At 37.2% G+C, this 25,305-nt stretch overlaps 1 pseudogene; it reads left to right on the top strand.

Annotated features, from left to right (window-relative positions):
• Positions 1–258: 258 nt before the first annotated feature.
• LOC143564695 (cell division cycle 20.2, cofactor of APC complex-like) lies at positions 259–14,690 on the top strand (annotated as a pseudogene).
• The last annotated feature ends 10,615 nt before the right edge of the window (positions 14,691–25,305 follow it).

Raw genomic sequence — 25,305 nt, 5'->3', positions numbered from 1 at the left:
CCTGTATAAACCCTCCAAATTCAGACCCTTCAATTCACACAAACACAATCACGCAATTTCATCTTATTACTTACATTCTCATTAATCTGATTTGATTTCTGTTGTTAATTAATCTCCGTTCTTTTATCGATTATTGTGTTCATACTAATCTCTTTTTTGCAGGATTCTTTGATCTTTTTTGTTGCGGGTTTCTTGATCTTTTTTTGTTGCAGGTTTGTTTGTTTGATCTTTTGTTTATTACTATTTACTACTAACATCATGAATGCAGGATCATGAGACCCCCTATTCGATCGATTCTTCAAGCGGAAAGATTGTCGAGAAAACGTAAGTTTGTTTATGGTAATTTCAATATTTTATTTGATGATACCGTAACTTGTCGAGAAAACGTAAACTTTTTTCTCCCTCTCATTATAAGTTATCTTTCCAAATGCTACCTAAACAATAAACAAAACACACATTTATCTTTAGTAGCATTAATATCATTAAATATGTAATTTACCAATTGTTTAAATTAAAGCCAAATTTGACAAAATCTCAACTTTGTTGACACACAATTATGTACAAATTTTAGCTGACAATAGAGACACTTGCACTTTTATCCAACCAACTAATTTTGACCCAAAACCTAACCAATCTAGCATCGCAAAATCTATAATCAATAAAAACAGCATGGTAAATCAATTACTGTCTATAATTAGTTAAAGATTAAATCAATGTTTTACCAAAATCAAAATTGAAATTCTATATAACACTAGGTGAGTGATCAACAAACCAAATAGAGAGAAACAATGATGAGTATTCCTCTTGAAGAACTCGATCATGAATTAAATATAGAATTTGTATATTAAAAATGTTGAGTTCATGAAAATATTAGAGAATTAAATACAGAGATTTAGGTGCATGTCAAAACAATTACGATTTCACTAACGGCTATATTTTAACACTCACTCACCGTGTATTAAAAAAGTAGCCTTAACCTATATAAACCCCAAACTCACCTTGAATTCACACAAACAATCTCATCTAATTACCGTTTGATTCTCTGATTCATATGAAGTCTTGTTGTTTATTTATTGCTTTTATTTTATTGGTTATTGTTTAGATATATCATCCTATTTGTGTTCATATTAATTTCTTTTTTGAAGGATTCTTTAATCTTTTTTGTTACAGGTTTCTTAATCATTTTTGCTGCAGGTTTGTTTGTATGATCTTTCGTTTATTACTATTTACTACTAACATTGTGAATGCGGGATCACGAGACCCCTACTCGATCGATTCTTCAAGTAGAAAACTTGTCGATAAAACGTAAGTTTGTTTATCGTAATTTCAAGATTTTGTTTGTTTGTAATTGTTTACAGATCTAGGGTTTGATTATTATTTGTTGTAGTTGGATCGATTCATACCCAACATGTCCGCTATGGATTTCTACTACGCACACAGCGTCCTTACCGGAGCCATCACATGTGCCAAGGAAAAGGAGAACTCTTCACCTTCTCAGGAGGCCTTCAGGAAACGTCTGGCCGAAAGCCTCGGCATCAACAAGACCCACATTCTTGCCTTTAGGAACAAGCCTCCTACACCCAAACATATGACTTTAGATGATTGGTCTTCCTTCTAGCAATCGAATCCTATAAAATCCATCAGATGATACATCCCTCAGACATCTGAAAGAACACTGGATGTGCCATATCTTCAGGATAACTTCTACTTGAATCTACTGGATTGGGGGACGAACAATGTTGTTGCAATCTGTAACACCCCGGCTATAGCGGAATACGTCCGGGTGTGACGTACAAATTGTTCAAAACACATGTGACACTATTAAGTGACAATATTATCATTAATTCATTCAAATCCCAAGTACACAAGTTTATCAAATGCACAAATACAAGGGAAAAGGAACAAAACAAACATTTTCTTGTTTATTGTTTAGATAACCTAAACTTCTAGTATCTTCATCATTTCATCCTCTAATGAAAGTACATGTAGAATATATATAAAATAAAGTCAACTAATTGAATAATTGGTGAGTTCACACAGTTTAAATAATATAAAAAAACCATACAATTCCATGAAAACTTATGAAAAGCATATAAGGGTTCTTTACACTCGAATCAAAGGTCCTAAGTGTAAAGAATCAATGAAAGTCTTTTCCAGTTGAGATTGTGCACCAACGTACTCAGATCGGAGTCCTTTTTCCACTAGAAACATGGTCTTGACTGCAAAGGGGGGCGTATGATCATACTTATCGAAGAAATCCATTCACGTAATATTTGAGCAAGTAACAAGTAAACACACAAGTCTATGTAATGAATTGTAGTTTGTAAATAATAAATAAACGAAATTGAACTGCTGATAGAATATATATGCTATCCCCAAAATAGTTAAAAAAAGGTAAAAAGGGGGGTGTGAAAAACTCACATTTGCAATTGGATGATAACTTGAAAATAAAATGGTAAGCGCGTTATATGAAACCGAACGATCGAATCTCATGAGCTAAAATAATAAGAACACGAGAATTACTAATTTATTTAATGGAAATAGCATATCGGTTTTAAAGTTCATATATAATTGTTTGTATATATACCTTTACACATGTTAACGTATTTTAGTAATTAGGTCTAACGCATTTTAACAAGTTATTATTATAATATTACTTATAAGATGAATATTGAATATAATAATGTTTACGGAATTTTAGCGTTACCGGTATATTTTAGTAAAACATTTGACGGTTTAGTTTCTATAAAGTTATAACGATATTATATTATATATATACATACTTATATATATATATATATATATATATATATATATATATATATATATATATATATATATTTACGAGCTTTAATGATTGGTTCAGGTTTGTAAAAGTTGGATTCATGGATGAAAAAGATTGAAAACCATCTAAAACATTTGTTATCTTATTTAAAAATGATTTAAATTGATTTATTATGATTTATGAACATATATTTGATTTATTAAAACTATTAAAATGGTATGTAAAAAATTACAAAATGAATCTGCAGTGACCCGGGTTTGAACCCGGGTCTTCATGACCACAGTAAACATACTTAACCACTGGACCAATCTGACTTTTGTGTTATAAGATGGAAACTAATTATTATAAACTAACTTTCAACTTCATCTTCTTCCTCTAAACCCTAGATGTTCAATTCATTTAATTTGTTCCATGTTTGCTCGATTTATGTTAGGGGTTTTGTTTGACGGCCAAAAACTATACAAATACATATATAAATTACCTCTAGATGTTACGGATTGATGATGAACCGTAGTTCGGCCGGGGTGAAACTTGATGAACGGATTGAAGGCTAAAGGTAATCTGTTTGTTTAATGTAATGTTTGCGGAACGTTTGGACGGTGATTAGGGTCCTTTTTATAGTGTCAATTGGATCGATTCGTGTTATTATTATTTCGGTTAGAATTCAACGGGTGAGGCCTAATTAGTGTTAATTTGGTTATAAATGACGAAATAAATTACATCATCAAGTTTAGGAGTTGTGGAGACGTCGTTTGGGGTTATTAACGGATTAAAACAATGTGTATACGGTTATATTAGGGGTTGCCGGCGCCGGAATTTGGCGGCCGGAAAACCCACCGGAAAACTGTGAAGGGGGAGGGGACGGCTGGGAGGGTTGGGTTTAATAAATATTTTTTTATTATGTCGGTCCCGAATAACGATCACTACACAACTGTCGCAACCCACACCGCGAGTGCTGACAAGATAGGTTAATGACTTGCTATTTTAGGTTAAGAATAATATCGTGTTAACGGCGGAATCACTAGCACAATATATATCGCTTGGAAATACTAATGTAAACAAACACAGACTGTTACTCAAAATATTTTAATTTATAGAAAGATTAATACAAACGGGAATCAATCAGGGTTAAAGAAAGGGAATGTTTTTTGTAAGTATGTATTAAAGAACAGCCGTCCCTATCAAAGTCAGAAAAAATATCAAATGTATCACGTCTCTTTCGTTCGTCTCATTTAGACGTGCCCTAATTATTCCTTATATAGGCCTACCTGATAGCTGTCATTCCTTCTAGAAACCCTAATTAATTTCAGTCAATCAAATTACAAAAGACTCTAAGTGTAAAACAGGTCTTCGGGTAAGCTTTGCAGCTTTTGTCTTCTTTGAGCATACCTAGTAACCAAAGTATGTTGGGGAACAGTTCACCGGGTAGACTTTACTTAGAATATTTTCCAAGAAAATATTTAACTAGCAGACTTCAATCTTCTTGACATAGCAAACTTTGCCCGATATGGTCCTACGAGCAACCTTGTCCTTCAGAGATCCCTTCAACTCTTTTTAATGTATAACTTATTTAGCAAACACAAGTATGCTGGTAACACTGTAGACTTGTGCTGGTAGCACTGTAGCTTGCACGGAGTTGAACCTTGCCCGACAAAGTCCTTAAGATAATTTCTTATCAACTTTCTTCAAGCATACTCTGACCACTGTTTATTAATGAATAACCTTTCTAGATCTTCCAAAATACTTGGCTTTAAAAGCTTGGTTTAGCCAAGAGCTTTCTGGGAAGCAAACCTTGCTTGCCTTTGAAGAAAACCTTGCTAGACATAGTGAACCCTGCTCGGATTGACACTAAAGAAGACTTCAGGAAGATAACATTGCCCGGAAGGCAAAATACCTTGCTACACTTAAGTAAAAGCTTGCTCGGATGCCTAAGTGTTCTCGATTTCCATACTTAGCTATTTTCAGGGAGGTTGATAAGATTCCAATCTTCGTTAAGCCATTTTCTCATCCTAACATATTATTTAAATTATATTTACTTTCTAGCCCTTGTACTTTATAAATATATAAAAATGAATTTTAAAGTTCATTTATTCTTTAACCCTTGAACCTTATGATTGTACATACTTGATTAAATCTTGGTATAATTTAATATTTTTAGATTGTTTATATTTTATACCCGATAGTTTTTAACTTTGATTACTTTATAAACTTTTATAGCTCAATGATGAACACTACGAATAGATAATGAACAGAAACAAACTTAAATTATAGAAATAGATATAAATCAATAATCTTTCAAATACGAATATATTGAAACGACTAAACGGGTCGGTTTAACAAATTCAAATACAAATACGAATACGGAAAATTGACAATGTCACAGCATTCCCTATTTTGAGAATTTCGTCCCAAAATTAAGTAGAAGAATCCGTAACAAAACGATGAGGATACTTTGTTCGCATTTGATCTTCTCGTTCCCAAGTGAATTCAGTGCCACACTTGGATTCCCAACGAACCTTTACCAAAGGTACACGAATATGTTTAGTTTCCTTGCCTTTACGATCCATGATTTCCACCGGTTTCTCGACAAAGTGCATTGTTTCATCGATATGCACTTCGACGAGTGGTACATGGAGGTTTACCTCAGCAAGACATTTCTTCAGGTTTGAAACATGAAACGTCGGATGGATGTTAGAAAGCTCTTGTGGAAGTTCGAGTGTGTAAGCGACACTACCAAAACGAGCAAGAATCTTGAAAGGTCCAACGAAACGAGGAGATAGTTTGCCTTTCTTGCCAAAACGAACAACACCTTTCCAAGGGGTTACCTTAAGAAGGATATGGTCACCAATATTAAACTCAAGGGCTCGTCGTCAGTTATCGGCGTAACTCTTTTAACGGCTACGAGCGGTTACGAGGTTTTGTCGGATTTGAGCAATTAAATCAGCAGTCTCTTGAACAAGTTTCAGACCGGTGATTTGGGTTTCACCAAATTTGTTCCAACATATAGGTGATCGACACTTACGACCATAGAGAGCTTGGAATGGAGCCCTACCGATACTCGAATGAAAACTATTATTGTATGAGAATTTAATCAAGTGAAGATGAGAATCCCATTTTCCACCGAAATCCATGACACATGACCTAAGCATGTATTCGAGCATTTGAATAGTGCTCTCGGATTGTCCATCGGTTTGAGTATGATAGGCGGTGCTAAGAGCCAATTGAGTTCCCAATGCATTTTGAAGCGATGACCAGAAGTGAGAAGTAAAACGGCTATAACGATCAGAAATGACACGCAAGGTATACCATGACGACAAACAATACGCTGAATGAGCAAGTTGATCAACTGAGAACTTTTCGTTGATCAGGATGAAATGAGCATATTTAGTCAAACGGTCAACTATAACCCAAATACTGTCATGACGGTTTCGAGTAGTCGGAAGCTTGAATATGAAATCCTTAGAGTTATCTTCCCATTTCCAAATAGGGGTGTGTGGTTGATCGAGCAACTCAGATGGTCGTTGGTGCTCAGCCTTAATTTAAGCACATGTAAGGCATTTTCCAACATATAACTTAATGTCTTTCTTCATACCGGGCCACCAAAATGTGGAACGTAGATCAAAATACATCTTATCTGCACCAAGATGAATGGAATATCGAGACCTATGAGCTTCTTCCATAGTGATTGTGCGAAGGTCATCATGATTTGGAACCCATAAACGATTGAGGTAATACAACAAACCATCGCACTTAGTTTCAAGTTGAATCTCGACACCACAGGACATTTCATCATACATATTACCCTCGGTGACAGATACATGTTGGGCTTCAATGATACGAAGTTGGAGATTGGTTTACACGGTCACGCTATGAAGTAGAATTGATTTCACATGGGTCTTTCGACTAAGGGCATCGGCTACAAAATTTGCTTTACCAGGATGGTAACGAATTTCGCAGTCGTAGCCGCTAAGTAGTTCGGCCCATCGTCGTTGCCGCATGTTTAGGTCCTTTTGGTCAAAAATATGTTGAAGACTCTTATGGTCGGGTGAATACCACGCACTTATTTTCATAGATGTAATGTCTCCAAATTTTCAATGCGAATACAACAGCACCGAGTTCGAGATCGTGCGTTGTATAATTATTTTCATTAACCTTAAGTTGTCGTGAAGCATAAGCGATAACTTTACCTCGTTGCATAAGGACACAATCAAGGCCTTGATTAGAAGTATTGAAATAGACAACAAAATCCTCTTTTCCCTCAGTAAGTGCAAGGATCAGTGCATCGCAAAGCATGCGCTTAAGAGTTCGAAAAGCTTCATATTTCTTTGGCCCACATTCATAAGGTTTATCCTTGTGAGTTAATGAGGTTAGGGGCAAAGCGATTTTGAAAAAATTAAGAATGAAGCGACGATAGTAACCCTCAAGACCAAGAAATGAACGAACTTCGGTAGGAGTGGTTGGAGGTTTCCTATTCTTAATGGCTTCGATTTTAGCTGGGTCAACGTGGATAGCCTTTTCGTTTACTACATGCCCTAAGAACATAATTTCTTTCAACCAGAACTCGCACTTTAAGAACTTAGCATAAAGTTGTTCCTTCCTTAAGAGATCAAGGATGGAATGAAGATCTTTCTCGTGCTAGGCTTTGAACTTGGAATAAATAAGGATGTCGTTGTTAGTGCACGGTTTTGCGTCTAGAGTCTTTGTATTTATCGTTAACGTTTGTTTATTAATTAATGTAATAATTAGTTTATTTAATAGCTAGTTCGTTAAGTTATAGTCTAGTTCGCTAGGGGATGTTAGCGAACTAGACATCAAATGTATTCCCTCCTGATTCGTTAGGGGATGTTAACGAATCAGGGGGTGTTTCGCTATGTTAATGTATGTAACGAAGGAGAGGATGGTTCGCTAGGGGATGTTAGCGAACCAGATCACCTTCTATATATAGTGAACTCCTGTTCACAATTTAATAGAGTTTTGGGAGTTAATTAACGAATTGTTGTCCAAACTCTCTCTCAAGCTTCACCTAATATTATACAGATAATATATTGATAAGAGATATACATATATAACACTGAATCAATGTTAATTATGAGCTAGATCCTTAATCGTACTAATAGTATAAACACAGATCTGAGATCTGTTAGTGGTTATTGTTATTGATATGAGTCATCGGGTTCAAACAGTCGTCAATAAAGAGAATCATGAATTTATCTAGGTAAGGTTTGCATACGCAGTTCATGAGATCCATAAATATCGCGGGTGCATTGGTTAGCCCAAAAGGCATAACCCTAAATTTATAATGCCCATAACGTGTCCGAAAAGCGGTTTTGGGTATATCATCTTCATGCACCCGTAGTTGATGATAACCCAAACGAAGATCAATCTTTGAGAAGCATGAAGCTCCTTGGAGTTGATCAAAAAGGTCTTCAATACGAGGCATAGGATAACGATTCTTGATTGTGAGCTTGTTGAACTCACAGTAATTTATGCACATACGGAAGGATCCATCTTTCTTCTTGATCAAGAGAACGGGTGCTCCCCAAGGACATGAACTGGGGCGAATGAACCCTTTGTCCGAAAGTTCTTGTAGCTGATTAGACAACTCTTGCATCTCGGATGGAGCAAGACGATAAGGAGCCCTAGCAATCGGGTTGCACCAGGCACGAGATCAATTTGAAATTCAACTTCACGGGTAGGAGGGATACCAGAAACATCCTCGGGAAACACTTCAGGATATTCACGAACGACGGGAATGTCCTCAATTTTATCAAAATTCAACTTCACGGGTAGGAGGGAGACCAGAAACATCCTCGGGAAACACTTCAGGATACTCACGAACGACGGGAATGTCCTCAACTTTCCGTTCCTTCTTTTCCACCACATGAGCTACGAATGCTACATACTTCTTGCGTAAGTATTTTTTGGGCTTGAAAACAAGTGATAATATTTAGGCTTGAGGGAGATGGCTTTTCACCTGAGACACGAAGGATTTGACCATCGGCAAGCGGAATACGGATGAACTTCTCGAAGCAAAAAATTTCAGCACATTGAACAGATAACCAGTCCATGCCTACTATGATGTCGAAACTTCCCAATTGCATAGGAATGAGGTTAATTGAGAACTTGTGGCCGTTTAGAATTAATTTTCAATTTCGAATAACCGAGTCAATTGTTACAGATTTACCATTAGCTACCTGAACAGAATACGAGGTCTTAAGATTAGATCGGGGTTTAGCAAGTAAAGGCTCAAATTCAAAAGACACAAAGCTCATATCGGCACCGATATCAAATAAAATGGTTGCAACTTGGTCATTTACGATAAACGTACCGTTCACCACATCGTCGTTTTGCTGAGCTTGATTGGCGTTAATCATATAGGCACGCCCGCGATTTTCTAGAGCAGCTTGAGCAGCTTGAACGATCTGACCACTTTTTGGTGCAGGAGCTAAAAAGGCGGGATGCGGCTGGACTTGAGCTTGGTTAGCCAACAATCCTGTGGCAGATAACTGGGTTTGGTACGTCTGAACCTGGTACAGTGGAGCTGGAGCAAGCTGAAGTGTGTTCACATGTGCGAGACGCGGACACGCGTTGAGAATGTTTTTAGGGTCACCACATTTATAGCAAGCTCGCATCTGATTGATGGGTTGAACATATGGCACAGGGCGGGGGTAGGGTTGAGAGAACCTTGGAGGAGCAATTGGTGCAATTGTGATCTCCCGACAAGTGGCACTAAGGTCTCCAAAACGGTTGCAACGATTGCATTGACAGCACGCCATACTAGCTAAATGATGTCATTGGCAACTGTTACACAATGGGTGAGGTTCGTTGTAGGGTTTCCTGAGTGGTGGGGCATAGTTGGGTTGGGTTGCAGTTTGTTGGGTTAGCGCATAATTATTGCGCTTCTTGTGGTTTGAGGAATGAGAAGGCTTGGATGGCTCGGGTTTCGACTCTTTGGGTTCGTTAGAGGGTTTATCAGCAGGTTTCTTCGATTTCTTCAATGTCAAAGTCCTGGATTTAACATGATTATCAGTTAAAGTTGCAGCAAGGTTAATCGCGTCACCAAGTTTCTTGGCAGTACTACTCAAAACACTATCTTGAATTTGTCTCGGTAGTCCCCGAGTGTACTTATCAATGACACACGAAGTTGGGGTAACAAGGTGAGGTACCAGTACACTGAGTTCATAGAAACAAGAAGTGTAAGCTACATGCTCACCACTCTCTTGTTTGAGGTTCCAAAACTCAGCTACCAAGTTTAGAAGCTCACTTGGAGGGCAGAACTGCTTGGTCATCAGTTCTTTCAAATCGTCCTATGGCATAGCCAATGAAGCTTCGGCACCACGGGTTGTCTTTCCCTTCACCACCAATTAAGTACTCCTTTTGCAAAGACACTTGTAGTAAAACAGGTTCGCTTGTCACTGGGACACTCAATGTGGAGGAATTTGCTCTTCATTTGTTCGCACCACTGATGTAGGGCTGTTGCACCTTCATGTTCGTCAAACTCTAGGGGTTTGGTACTGGTGAAAGTCTTAAACGAACAGTGAGATGCTTTAGGCTCGTTTGAAGCAGAGGTGGCATTAGCAGAAAGATTCTGGTGAATTTGGGTCATCATATCGGGAAGGACCATGACTAGTTGTTTGGTGATCTGAGCGGTCAATTTGCGGCTAGAAGAACGGCTCTTGTTGAAATGGATAGACATTCTGCGAACAATGGTGACGAAAACCGTGAGAGTCGGAATAGGGTGTGGTTTAAAATTCCTTGTTAAAGTTTTCTTTGAAAAAAATAAATAAATAATCATAACAATGGTAATAAATCTTGTGTGGAACTTTAGAGTTTTCATGGACCACCATGGACTCTTATTTTCCAAAAAAAAAAAATTCAAAGAAACTCGAAATCAAATCGAACCGAAAGCTGGGTATTCATGTACAAACTTCCACTTAAAACACATTGTAAAACATATAGGGTCGGAGTCACACGTCGCATGAACCACCATGACTTGCGCGACATCCTTAGGAGTGCAACCATATTCTTTTCACAAAGAGAACATGGTCACGTTCGAAAACTTAAAGTTGTGATTCATATGGCGTTGAAACTGGTATGCTTTGGCTTATTAGAGTTCATGCCCTTCCCTAACTCTCTAGGTAAGCAACCGGGTCCCGCGTCTGATTGGGATTTATACGCATTGCTTATCCTTAGGTTTCAATAACCTTGGTGTCAAGAGTTTCGGAAAAAAAGAACGTCCCCTTTACAGTTTACTACATACCCGCCATGTAGAAATATCTTTAAGAAGAAAAAATATCGGAACACCACAATAAAAATCAATAATTGAAAATGTTGGGAAAACCTTTGTTTTTAGGCATAAGCCTTGGACTTGTGTGTGCTTGTGTAAGTGAAGTAATTGAATCATTAGTATAATAGTAACAACTAAGTGCTTTGAACAATCACATAAGGCCCACATAACTTCTAATTATGCAACCTAAGCAATTAAAAAAATAAACTATAACTAACTAGAACACTATATCTAATGTCCTATCTTATAGTCACGGCTTTGATACCAATCTGTAATACCCCGGCTAAAGCAGAATACGCCCACGTGTGACGTACAAAATTGTTCAAACACATGTGACACTAGTAAGTGACAATATTATCATTAATTCATTCAAATCCCAAGTACACAAGTTTATCAAATGCACAAATACAAGGGAAAAGGAACAAAACAAACATCTTATTTATTATTTAGATAACCTAAACTTCTAGTATCTTCGTCATTTCATCCTCTAATGAAAGTACATGTAGCATATATATAAAATAAAGTCAACTAATTGAATAGTTGGTGAGTTCACACAGTTTAAATAATATATAAAACCATACAATTCCATGAAAACTTGTGAAAAGAACGTAAGGGTTCTTTACACTTGAATCAAAGGTCCTGAGTGTAAAGAATAAATGAAGGTTTTTTCCAGTTGGGATTGTGCACCAACCTACTCAAATCGGAGTCCCTTTTCCACCAGAAACATGGTACTGAGTGCAAAGGGGGCGTATGATCATACTTATCGAAGAAATCCATGCACGTAATATTTGAGCAAGTAACAAGTAAACACACAAGTCCATGTAACGAATTATAGTTTGTAAATAGTAAATAAACGAAATTGAATTGCTGATATGATATATATATTATCCCCAAAATAGTTTTTAAAAAAGTAAAAAAGGGGGTGTGAGAAACTCACATTTGCAATTGGTTGATAACTTGAAAATAAAAGGGTAAGCGCGTTATATGAAACCGAACGATCAAATCTCACGAGCTAAAATAATAAGAACACGAGAATTACTAATTAATTTAATGGAAATAGCATATCGGTTTTAAAGTTCATATAGTATTGTTTGTATATATACCTTTACACATGTTAACGTATTTTAGTAATTAGGTCTAACGGATTTTAACAAGTTATTACTATAATATTACTTATAAGATGAATATTGAATATAATAATGTTTACGGAATTTAGCGTTACCGGTATATTTTAGTAAAACATTTGACGTTTAGTTTCTATGAAGTTATAACGATATTATATTATATATATACATATTTATATATATATTTTTACGAGCTTTAATGATTGATTCGGGTTTGTAAAAGTTGGATTCTTGGATGAAAAAGATTGAAAACAATCTAAAACAATTGTTATCTACTTAAAAATGATTAAAATTGATTTATTATGATTTATGAACATATATTTGATTTATTAAAACTATTAAAATTGTTTGTAAAAAAATACAAAATGAATCTGCAGTAACCCGGGTTTGAACCCGGGTCTTCATGACCACAACAACATACTTAACCATATCACCAATCTAACTTTTGTGTTATAAGATGGAAACTAATTATTATAAACTAACTTTTAACTTCATCTTCTTCCTCTAATCCCTAGATGTTCAATTCGTTTAATTTGTTCCATGTTTGCCCGATTTATGTTAGGAGTTTTGTTAGACAGCCAAAAACTATACAAATACATATATAAATTACCTCTCGATGTTACGGATTGATGAGGAACCGTAGTTCGGCCGAGGTGAAACTTGATGAACGGATTGAAGGCTATGGGTAATCTGTTTGTGTAATGTAATGTTTGCGGAAAGTTTGGATGATGATTAGGGTCCTTTTTATAGTGTCAATTGGATCGATTTGTGTTTAATTTGTGTTATTATTATTTAGATTAGAATTCGACGGGTGAAGTCTAATTAGTGTTAATTAGGTTATAAATGACGAAATAAATTACATAATCAAGCTTAGGAGTTGTGGAGAAGTCATTTTGGGTTATTAATGGATTAAAACGATATGTATATGGGTATATTAGAGGTTGCCGGCACCAGAATCTGGCAGCTGGAAAACCCATCGGAAAACTGTGAAGGAGGAGGGGACGGCTGGGAGGGTTCGGTTTAATATATATATTTTTTATTATTTAAACCATATTTACATTCTAGCCCTTGTACTTTGTAAATATATAAAAACTAATTTTAAAGTTTATTTGTTCTTTAACCCTTGAACCTCATGATTGTACATACTTGATTAAATCTCAGTATAATTTAATATCTTTAGATTGTTTATATTTTCTATCCGGTAGTTTTTAACTTTAATTACTTTATAAACTTTTATAGCTCGGAGATGAACACTACGAATAGATAATGAACGGAAACCAACTTTAATCATATAAATGGATATAAATCAATAATCTTTCAAATACGAATATACTGAAACGACTAAACGGGTCGGTTTAACAAATTCAAATACAAATACGAATACAAAAAATTGACAAGTGTCACACACTCACCCTAGCAAACACAGTGTATCTATGGGACGCCACCAACAGCACCACCTCGGATTTCTTCACCATTGATGATGATATGGGGGCCGTTACAATCATCAAGTGGGCCTGTACGGTTGCCACATATAAGTCGGACTATACAACTCAGAATTCCAACTTTGGGACCATAGTGTTAACAAACTGGTACTACTAATCTTTCATCATTAATTTTTTTGCTTTCATATGAATATTGTATAAATAACTAAATTATTCTCCTTTTTTTATACAGATGAGAACTTTTAGAGGATGCCATCATTCCCGAGTTGGTTCATTGGACTGGAACAATCATGTTCTCACAACTGGAGGATGGACGATCGGATTGTGAACAATGATGTTAGAATAAGATAACACATAGTAGGAACTTACTCAGGCCACCACCGGGAAGTCCGCATGTTAAAATGGTAATATTTCGATCAACAACTGGCCATTGGTGGAAATGACAATCCCCTACCACATTTTGGTCCGATCAATAAGTTTTGTAACTCGCGAACCGAGTGGCTTCACCGTCTGGAGGACCACACTGCAGTAGTTAAGGCACTCGCATGGTGCACCTTTCAGGCTAACCTTCTTGCTTTGGGTGGTGGTGGTGATGACTGGTGCATCAAGCTTTGGCACGCACACACAGGTCCGTGCTTGAACTCGGTTGACACCGGCTTCCAGGTGTGTTCACTTTTATGGAGCACACGTGAACGCGAGCTATTGATCTCACACGGGTACAATCAGAACTGGTTGACTCAATGGAAGTATCCGTCAATGGTCAAAATGGCTAAGCTCACTAGTCATACATCCAGAGTTATTTTCAAGGCACAGGTATTAAAATTTTCAAAGTCAAAATAGTTTTTAAAGTTAAAATACTTATAAAAGTCAAAGTCAAAATCGGTAACTAACAACAATCTGATATGTTTTTTGCAGTCTATATGGACGTACAGTGGCATCAACTGCGGAAGATGAGATTTTGGAACGTCTTTGGTAGTCCTCAAGTTGTTGCTAAAGCTGCTAGTTTGAGACCAGTGCCCGGTCCATTTGCGCATTTGAATTATATACGTTGATTCGTTAGTATTAATTGAAATGGTTGCAAAGGTTTATAGCCAACATTTGTTGACTATTTCTATATATCTTTTTGGGCAGTAGTTTTATTATTTAACTGGTTACTTTTGAAGTTTCTAATTGATAGTTATGAGTGTTACAAACAGTTGACACCGGTAGTTGTTATGGGTTTTTAATTGAAGTTTTTGACTCCAATATGTACTTATTTACATGAATATAACAATAAATAAAATTGACAGGCTTTATTACTTGTTAGTTGGTTGTCCTTCTCATGAGTGTTCAGGGTTTTTTCTTTCTCAGAACATGAAAATTGTGTCATTCGTCATTTTTGGTTTAATTCGTATTTGTATTGTAAACCCGAGACGTTTTGTCTTTCGAACCCTTCGTTATTAATAAAATATTGGGTTTTATGTTACAATTATGTTTTACAATTGTCAGATCAAGATAACATCCTTTACAGTATTTTAAAACGTTCTTTTAATGATAAAAACGACATAAACGAACTTTGGGGATCAAATTCGCCAAAAAACCAAAGATGGAAACCAACCCCCCCCCCAGGCACGCCACGACGCGCGGCCAGGGAAGGTGACCTGGTCGCGGGGCTCGATCATATGCTGCAACAGATTCCAGCTCGTTTTTGATATTTTAACTTGTTTTCAAACTCACCAATCAACCAAAACGCATGTAATTTTATTGGTGGAGACTTGTGGCAATATCCTAGCCATTCCTCTATAAATACTAACTCATTTTCACCCATTCCCAGCTGCTCACACTTCAAACTCTCTTAAATTAGGGTTATAAGCATCATTTCCAAGTTCTTGACAGATTGACTTTTTGAAGGCAAACAGAAGCTACACCTTGATTTGAATCCAATTTTGGTAATTAAAACTAATGTTTTCAGTTTTTTATGTTATAATACCTTACTTCTTTGTTTTCCCTTCTTCAACAATGGTTGAATTAGGTGTTTATGTCATCCTAAGGCAAATTTACATGAAAGAGCTATCTTACTCCATTTCAAAACTTTAATCCATTTAAGCTTACTGTTTTCGTTTAAGATCCGAGTTTTTAAGATTCTATATTAGTTCTATTGTTTTGGGTATGTGGTAACCAACCTCGGTCTCATACCGAGTCATGGACCAAACCGAAACCGAACTCTCGTTTAACTCTTTATTTAATTGTTTTAAAACAAGTTGTATTTAAGATTTAAGTGTTTAAGTTCTTTTATTTTACTTTTTGTATTTTTTATTATGATATGGATCTGTTGGATCCAAACTTGGTCATATACCAAGTCCTGAATCAACAAAGCCAAACAAATCGTACTAAACTGAGTTCACTCGCTTAAAACAAACTAGTTGTGTTTCAGGCCACCGAATCTCATATTTTCTTTTAAGATCATCTTATAAACTGGTTATAAATGTTTTCTCAAAATACTTGGTTATAAATGGTTATAAATGATAAAAACGACTTAAACGAACTTTGGGGATCAAATTCGCCAAAAAACCAAAGATGGAAACCAACCCACCCCCCCTGGCACGCCACGCCGCGCGGACAGGGAAGGTGAGCTGGTCGCGGGGCTCGATCATATGCTGCAACAGATTCCAGCTCGTTTTTGATATTTTAACTTGTTTTCAAACCCACCAATCAACCAAAACGCATGTAATTTTATTGGTGGAGACTTGTGGCAATATCCTAGCCATTCCTCTATAAATACCAACTCATTTTCACCCATTCCCAGCTGCTCACACTTCAAACTCTCTTAAATTAGGGTTATAAGCATCATTTCCAAGTTCTTGACAGATTGACTTTTTGAAGGCAAACAAAAGCTACACCTTGATTTGAATCCAATTTTGGTAATTAAAACTAATGTTTTCAGTTTTTTATGTTATAATACCTTACTTCTTTGTTTTCCCTTCTTCAACAATGGTTGAATCAGGTGTTTATGTCATCCTAAGGCAAATTTACATGAAAGAGCTATCTTACTCCATTTCAAAACTTTAATCCATTTAAGCTTACTGTTTTCGTTTAAGATTCGAGTTTTTAAGATTTTATATTAGTTCTATTGTTTTGGGTACGTGGTAACCAACCTCGGTCTCATACCGAGTCATGGACCAAACCGAAAGCGAACTCCCGTTTAACTCTTTATTTAATTGTTTTAAAACAAGTTGTATTTAAGATTTAAGTGTTTAAGTTCTTTTATTTTACTTTTTGTATTTGTTATTATGATATGGATCTGTTGGATCCAAACTTGGTCATATACCAAGTCCTGAACCAACAAAACCAAACAAATCGTACTAAACTGAGTTCACTTGCTTAAAACAAACTAGTTGTGTTTCAGGCCACCGAATCTCATATTTTCTTTTAAGATCATCTTATAAACTGGTTATAAATGTTTTCTCAAAATACTTGGTTATAAATGGTTATAAATGATAAAAACGACTTAAACGAACTTTGGGGATCAAATTCGCCAAAAAACCAAAGATGGAAACCAACCCACCCCCCTAGGCACGCCACGCCACGCGGCCAGGGAAGGTGACCTGATCACGGGGCTCGATCATATGCTGCAACATATTGCAGCTCGTTTTTGATATTTTAACTTGTTTTCAAACCCACCAATCAACCAAAACGCATGTAATTTTATTGGTGGAGACTTGTGGCAATATCCTAGCCATTCCTCTATAAATACTAACCCATTTTCACTCATTCCCAGCTACTCACACTTCAAACTCTCTTAAATTAGGGTTATAAGCATCATTTCCAAGTTCTTGACAGATTGAATTTTTGAAGTCAAACGGAAGCTACACCTTGATTTGAATCCAATTTTGGTAATTAAAACTAATGTTTTCAGTTTTTTATGTTATAATACCTTACTTCTTTGTTTTCCTTTCTTCAACAATGGTTGAATTAGGTGTTTATGTCATCCTAAGGCAAATTTACATGAAAGAGCTATCTTACTCCATTTCAAAACTTTAATCCATTTAAGCTTGCTGTTTTCGTTTAAGATCTGAGTTTTTAAGATTCTATATTAGTTCTATTGTTTTGGGTATGTGGTAACCAACCTCGGTCTCATATCGAGTCATGGACCAAACCGAAACCGAACTCCCGTTTAACTCTTTATTTAATTGTTTTAAAACAAGTTGTATTTAAGATTTAAGTGTTTAAGTTCTTTTATTTTACTTTTTGTATTTGTTATTATGATATGGATCTGTTGGATCCAAACTTTGTCATATACCAAGTCCTGAACCAACAAAACCAAATAAATCGTACTAAACTGAGTTCACTCGCTTAAAACAAACTAGTTGTGTTTCAGGCCACCGAATCTCATATTTTCTTTTAAGAACATCTTATAAACTGGTTATAAATGTTTTCTCAAAATACTTGGTATGTCGAAACCAACTTGATCTTATAACAAGCTTGGGCCGACAAAACTGAACACTCGCTTAACATTAATGTTTGGAGTTCCTTTCTAATAGAACTTCTAACTTAGTTAATTTTCTGTTTTTAATGAGTTATCTAAAATTATTTATCACTTTGGAATGTCGGTTTCGGACTTGACAAATTATCAAGACTCGAACCGACTAAGCCGAACACTCGTAAATTCCCGTTTTGGTATTTATCTAACAAAGGGTCGTGCACTATTGCATTAAACCAATCCCCACACATTTACTTAACAAAGGTTAAGTAAAACTAATGGATAAAAAGCACCAAGACTCGATTTTGGGATAACTTACCTTTTAAACCGTCACTATAATTACTTAAGTTTTCTTACATTTTAAATCCCAAAACTTTTTTTATTTATTTTTCTTGTCCTTTTTATTTTACTTTAAGTTTTCTCGGTAGATCCTACTAAATTAAGGGCCGTTTTAATCTAGGATTCGCCAGTTAACTCTTTGAGCTCGTCTTTCCCCAAGAATTATTTGGATCAAGTTCTTCATCGTCACTTATTCAAAGTGAGTATATTTCATCCCTCATTTTCACTTTTATACTTTTGGGGTAACATGCATACCTATAAAAAAACGACTTAAGATACTAGATCCTCAAACCACAAACTCTAGGGTGTATGAGACTTCGAATAATTTCTCGATTGTGTGTTATATGTCTCATATGCTTTACGTGCACGAGTGTTTATTTTGATGTTGTTGTTGAGCCTCATTAAGTATGATCATACGCACCCCTAACTAATTTAGCCTCGTGCAAATAAAATAGAGCCTCATTTATACATCCGAGTATTTGGGTAGTTTTACCTATAAGAAAGGAGCCTCATTTATTTATGATTTATATACCTCAATTGTTGATTTTATTTGTGGTTTCACATACGAGTTTTGGATTTTTCCTCATGTTATATATACGTAAAACTATAAAATTGCTCATCAGCATTTATGTTGACTGATTATTGGTTGAATGATGTTTGAATACGCTATTTTATTTTAAGACCGTTTAGGTTATTAGAAAATAAACAATTTATTTCCTTGTATTTTGTGTTTCTTTGTATGGACAAGTTGTGTACTTTTGATGATTGAAAGAAATGAATAGGTTGATTAATTATTGTCACTTTAATAGTGTCATTGTGTTCTTGAGCAATCTGTCGTGCCCGGGCATGTTGCGCTACCTTTAGTCGGGGTGTGACAAAAACAATGCTTAAATATCTTATATACTTAATTCTTATTACTGTGTAATTTCATCTCAGATGGACTTTTACTCACTTGCCTTTCTAGATGCACACGTCGATAAGAATTTCCCATGTTCGAATCAAACCAAACACGCGATTGGTCATAAAACTAGTTATCAAACATTTAATTTTATTTTAAGTCAAACAATATAACCCGAAACATAGCACAAAATAATTAGGTTTGATCTATCATATCAAGCTCTCTTATTAAATTGTTTTCGGATTGACTTGATGAACCCATCACCTGGTTACAACTTGTTTTAACTCATTTATTATAACTCTGTAGCTCATTTAGCACGTTTACAAACTGTCAGCAACATGCTTTGAACGGGTTGTTTATGGTACGTGATTTCAATTGTGTTTCTCTTAGGCCTTGAAGAAACATTAAGTTAACCCTTAGTAGGCATAACCTAATATTTCGACCGAAGGTGGATTAATACCAAGACCAATCCTGTATAAGTTTGGCTTAATATTTCCCGGTGGTACTTGTTGACAATGGTTTAGAACTCCGACTGTGGTGACCTGCAAAACCGAACACCATGAGCTCGTTACGAGAAGGGAAGTAGGAGGTCTTCTCGTAACCACCCTCCGGTGTGAGAATCAGTATGATAAGTAGTGAATATTCTTATCGAAAAGTGAGAGAGTGGACCATTTTATCGTTAATCATTACGTTGTATTTATAGCCAAATGGAATGAGAGGTATTGGGCCAGCTGTCCCACTTAATGTAACCTTCTATTCTCATGGTTGTGCATGATAATCGTTCCTGATTGGTTGGACTTTGTCGTGGGCAGGTATCACGTTGGCCTTTCCTCATTATTCCAATGTGCGTTCGTACACAATGCCAGGATCCTTAGCCAATGCTTGGTCTTTTCCTTGCCACATATTCGTTTATGCCTTGTCACAACGAGTCTTCTGCTATATATATTTTCTTATAACTTGACAAGTCTTTCCTCCACAGCATATACGTGTCTTACTGTGGAGAGTATTCTTCATGCGGGTGAATATCTGCGGTTGGGAACCTTCTGCTTCGCGAAGAACTTATTTACATGGTGTATCTACCTTACCTCCACAATCCCCCCCCCCCCAGTTCATTGTTTCTTCTGTGATTGACTCAGCGGGTGGAATATTGGACTTTATATTACGTTTCGGTTTCTTGATTATGACGGTTATTTATGAGGGTACTTATGAGGGCAGCATCTGATGAACCTACCCATGTTTAGCTGTAATGACGTCGTCGCACGTATTGCTCGGACCTACATTTACTCCGGGTAGGCATAAATGTTTTTGCATGTCGACGCATTAACTTTTCTGCTTCCGCGCCTCGTGTTATTTCCTTATTGGGTGTTCAGATGTCGGATCTCTAGCTGCCCAACTACCACATTTACTTCCACGGGTATAAATATGTGGTAAATATCCCATTCCATTCATTCCATTTTTTGGTATTGCCATTCCTTATTATTTATTCCCTTTTTAGGGTGATGTCATTTTTGCAAGTGATAGTTTTGACCAGTGTGTTGCTTGGTCCAAAATCATCGCATGTTTTCTTGGGATTATCTTTTTAACCATGGAGGTGCTTTCGGACCAGGCTTCATCCCTGTCATGCGTCTTTGCTCTTGTGTTCTGCGCTACTCCTGACACGCTATCATGTTATTCTATCTTCAGATATATTCTTCCGCCGCCTCTTTCTGCGGATTATCCCTTGTTTTTGCCATGTGGTAACTAGATAGTAATTGGTTCATTTGATGTTGATAAGATTTTACCCTAAGTGGGCCTGATTTTCCTGACGTCACACGATGCATGTTATAACAATGTCCTTGTAACTATGCGCGCGTGTGATTGATGTGCCACTTGGCTGAGATTTTTTGACTTCCCTCATGATGTGACGTTTTCCCATTGGACCTCCACTTTCTTTGGAATTTTCGATTTTAACCCTAATTTCATCTTCGATTAGTATAAATAGATCAATTGCACTCATTTCTTCTCATTCCAATATGCTCTTCTTCGCTTTTCATATTTTCAAGATTTTTCACTTATTTTCTTCATCTTTCTTTTGCCATACTTCCATGGCATCGTCGTCGACCGACAAGAAATCTGGCAAGAAGAAGGGTGGGAAAAGACTGGTGGTTCTTCGATCCACGATGTCGTTTTCAAATGGAGGAGATCCAACTTCGAAACTCTGATTTCAGCGTATCATATTTCCCCGAAGTGGGAACCAGAGTTACCGGCGGAGACTAGCACTGCTATGGATGCCCTTCCTGGTAAACTGACTCTATACTCCGAATTTTTTAACCATGGGAAGTTCTGTCTTCTTATAAACACTTTTGTCTGGGATACTTTGTTGCATTATGGTCTGCATAGTTCATCCCCTGGGCATGATTCGCCAACGTCATTTTGAATTCTGTTGTCACAACCAACTTATTGTTCTTTTTGTTGACATGTTCTTGGTTTTCTTTAAGATGCATACCAAGGGTGGTTGGTATGGGTTCCACCTTCGTGATAAGGAAGTGACGTTTGTTGGAGAGGCTCCGCGTAGCCTTCATGAATGGAAATAAAGGTTCTTTTTTATTAGTACCAGTGCTATTTCTATCCCCATGAGTTATCGAGATCCGTATATTCCCATTGAGGATGAGCCTCCGCGTGATTACCAGGATCAGTATTGGTACAAGACTTTGACTACATGAGAGACGCCCCTCTGTTTTATCAAGGAATTTTCCATGTTCGCTACTTGAATGAGACGGATTTGGTATTGGCCCCACAAGACTCCAATCTATGGCCGCGATGCTTGTGTAAGTGTTTCTTATGCTTTACCTTTGTTGTTCGGTTATTTTCACAATGTCTTTTCTTGCTTTGCTAGCCACGGGAAGTCTTTTAAATTCTCTTTTTGAGGATGGGTCTGGTATTATGACCCGCCGAGACTTTCTTGAGGGAGAATTCCCTATTCTTAATAAGACCCGTGAGAACTTCGTTTTTCCCTTAGTTGGTGCTAAGGGAGCTGGTGAGCCACCTCTTAATCCTCGTCCTTTAACTGCTATTGTTGTGGACGATGTGCAAGTGATCCTTTCGACTAGCAAAGAGTCTAAGGAATCACTACGCCGGTTTTCGAGTTCTGATGCTTTACATTTGGCAGGTCCTCCTCTGGAAGACGTTGTTGATCTTACTCATTCTTCAGGCAAGAAGGCTGCTTCGAATAAAAATAAACGACGAGAAACTCTTGTAATTGTTCCTGCGAAAAGTGAAACCGCTAAGAATTCTGTCGAGCCTGCTGCTTCTGAATGTTCACTTAATCTTGACCTTCTTCCTCCCATTCAAAATAAGGTTACGCTTAGTAAGAAGCTAGTTGAGAAGTCTGCTTCTTCCGCAGGTGTTTCCTATGCTCTTGGCCGTTGCATTATTTTCTTGCATATTTACTTTCATCTTGTCTTTGGTAGGTTCTCTGAGGAAGACCATTGGCAGGTCCTCAAGTAGACCCGTTTTCATGAAAAAATCTCCTCCATGCTTTTCTCATCCTCCGACTTTTGAGGGTGGGCAGTATGTTGAGCTGTCTTCTCGTTCTCCTTCTCCTATGAAGGATGTGGAGGTTGAGGAGGAACATGTGGAGATTGTTCAAGAGGCTGATGTTAATGTTGACATTGTTAGTGATCGCCCACTTATGCCATCACATTCAATCTTTCAAGATGCATCCACCGTTTTTCAACAAGTAAATCTTCCTGTAGGTGGTGGTGGAGGAAGCGAAGGTGGTGGTGGTCCGGATGGTGATGGTGGAGATGGTGGTCGTGGAGGGGAGGTCCTTTCTTTGGTCCTCATCCCCGTGATGACAGTGGGTTTTATGTCCCGTTTTTGGAGTTTTACTTCGCAATCCTGATTTCAATACCTTGGTGTTTGCCAATATTTTCTCAATCATTGTTTTCCTCCTTCGAAAGTGGAGTACCAATGTGGTTGTGCCCGGGGTAATATTTATGATGATTATCTCCACGGATGCAATCACTCGCTCTCTGCGACTCATGAGATAGTTCGTGAGTGGGTGGCCATGAAAGATAACTGGGAGGCGTTGAATATTGATCCATAAAGGGTATTGAAGGAAGCCGAGGAGAACCGTAGGGAAACTCGCACTGCTGAATGGAATCTAGACACTGCTCACCAGGAATTAGCATCTACCTATGAGAAGCATAATGAAGCCGTTAAACGTTGGGAGGATTCATGTCATCATGAGAATGCAAAGTTGTTGGGTGTTCGAGAAGATCCAGAAGACGAAGGCCGTGTCGGAAGTTTCTAATGTTGCCCTTGCTGCTTTATGAGAGCAAGTGGAAACTCATGATGGTTTTTATTAAGGAGTAGGAATCTTTCATTTCAGACCTCACCCAATCCTTGACCGGATGGGACGGGGTTATTAAAGAAAAATATGAAGAGCTTGCCCATCTTCGGGCTGAACTTGATGTGTTGAAGGTAGTACCAGCCACTAAGGACGCTCATATTGAGAAGCTTACGAGCGAAAACGCTATTCTTCAAGCTGTTAAGGATGGTCAAGCATATCAGCTTCGTATGAGTGACCTCACGGTGCAGACCCTTCAGGCGTATCAAAAGTGGCTCATGACTGATTTCGTCTGCAGGGTATGACTTTTGCATGTGAATATATTTCAATTCTTATGTTCATTAAGCTTTGTATTTTCGTTCAGGTCGTTGAGCGCGTCAAGGGTGGTCCTGAGTTGACTGACTGTGTCATGGAGCTTTTGGCTGCCGCGCGTGAATCTGGAAAGAAAGTTGGGTTTGATGAGGCTCACCATCTTGCCACTGCTGATCGCCTTTGACTGACTTCGCCTTGCATGATATTGAGATTTACTACGATCTGTAGGTTAACTATGACAACTTATCATTTGGTGCAGTTAGGATTGTTGTTAAGCTAGCCGAGAGACCCGATGGGTTAGATCGATTGAAGGCTGCTTTTACTGGGCTTGGCGAGTCTTCTGGTGGCGTTCATGATAACAATGGAAGTGATGATGAAAAAGAGTACAAGGAGGAGGAGATTGTGGATTATGACTAATGTCATTATGTTTGTTTATTATTGTTTTGTTAAATGTAAGCCTGTGATGGCAATGGACTAAAATCTATGGATGCGGACTTTGATGTTCCGCTAGTTCCCTTTTTTTGTGTTCTCTTGTTACCGCTGACTGTTACTTCCGCTTTTATGTTAATAAATAAGTCCTTTTAGTTTATATTGTCTGATCTTTTCGTATTTGTTTTTTTGTTATGCGCTTGTTTGTAAACGTCATAAGAATATGCTTGAAAAGATAAATAATAAGAAAGGATTTTATTAACTCAAATATGGCCCTGATATAATGCTAAATATATATGTTTCCCGTGTGTATTTTATTTAATATTTAATTAGCTTTTGTTCGTTTTTAGTCAAGATTTGTATACTACTAACATTATTATGTTTTGTAGGTTCCGAAAGTTGATCGTGATAGGAAAGGGCGAAAAACGAGTCAAAACGAGAAGCCGGAACGCTTCAGGAAGGAACCGGAAGGAGAACCGGTCAGACCAAGCTGGTCGGACCCCCCGTCTCCTATGTATAGCGCCGCACCATGCGGCCATGGGGGTCAGTCTTGGTCGCGCGGCGCCCAGACTCAGTTTTTCCAGAAAGTTTACCGTTTTTGTCAGGTTCTGGGCCCTGTTTCAGTATAAATACACCCTTAACCTTAACCTAAAAAATACCCTACGAACCAGAGCTGAATTTAGAGTTTCTTGGAGCATATTTTGGAGTTATTTGGCGGTTTTGAAGGCAAGGAATCACTCGGTGAAGAGCTTTATGTTTAAGATCGAAGACTACGGGTTTTATCGCCTTTAATCTTTCATTTCTTATATTTTCACCATGATTTCTTATATTATTATTTTGTTTGATTTTAATATGCTAGGCTAAACATTGTAGACAGCCTAGGCTTATGATGAACCATCG

This window comes from Bidens hawaiensis, unplaced genomic scaffold, assembly GCF_021521415.1.
Source record: "Bidens hawaiensis isolate Kalapana, Puna unplaced genomic scaffold, B.hawaiensis_p1.1 tig00022148_1, whole genome shotgun sequence".
Taxonomy (NCBI): domain Eukaryota; kingdom Viridiplantae; phylum Streptophyta; class Magnoliopsida; order Asterales; family Asteraceae; genus Bidens; species Bidens hawaiensis.
This window is presented reverse-complemented; position numbering and strand designations above follow the sequence as displayed.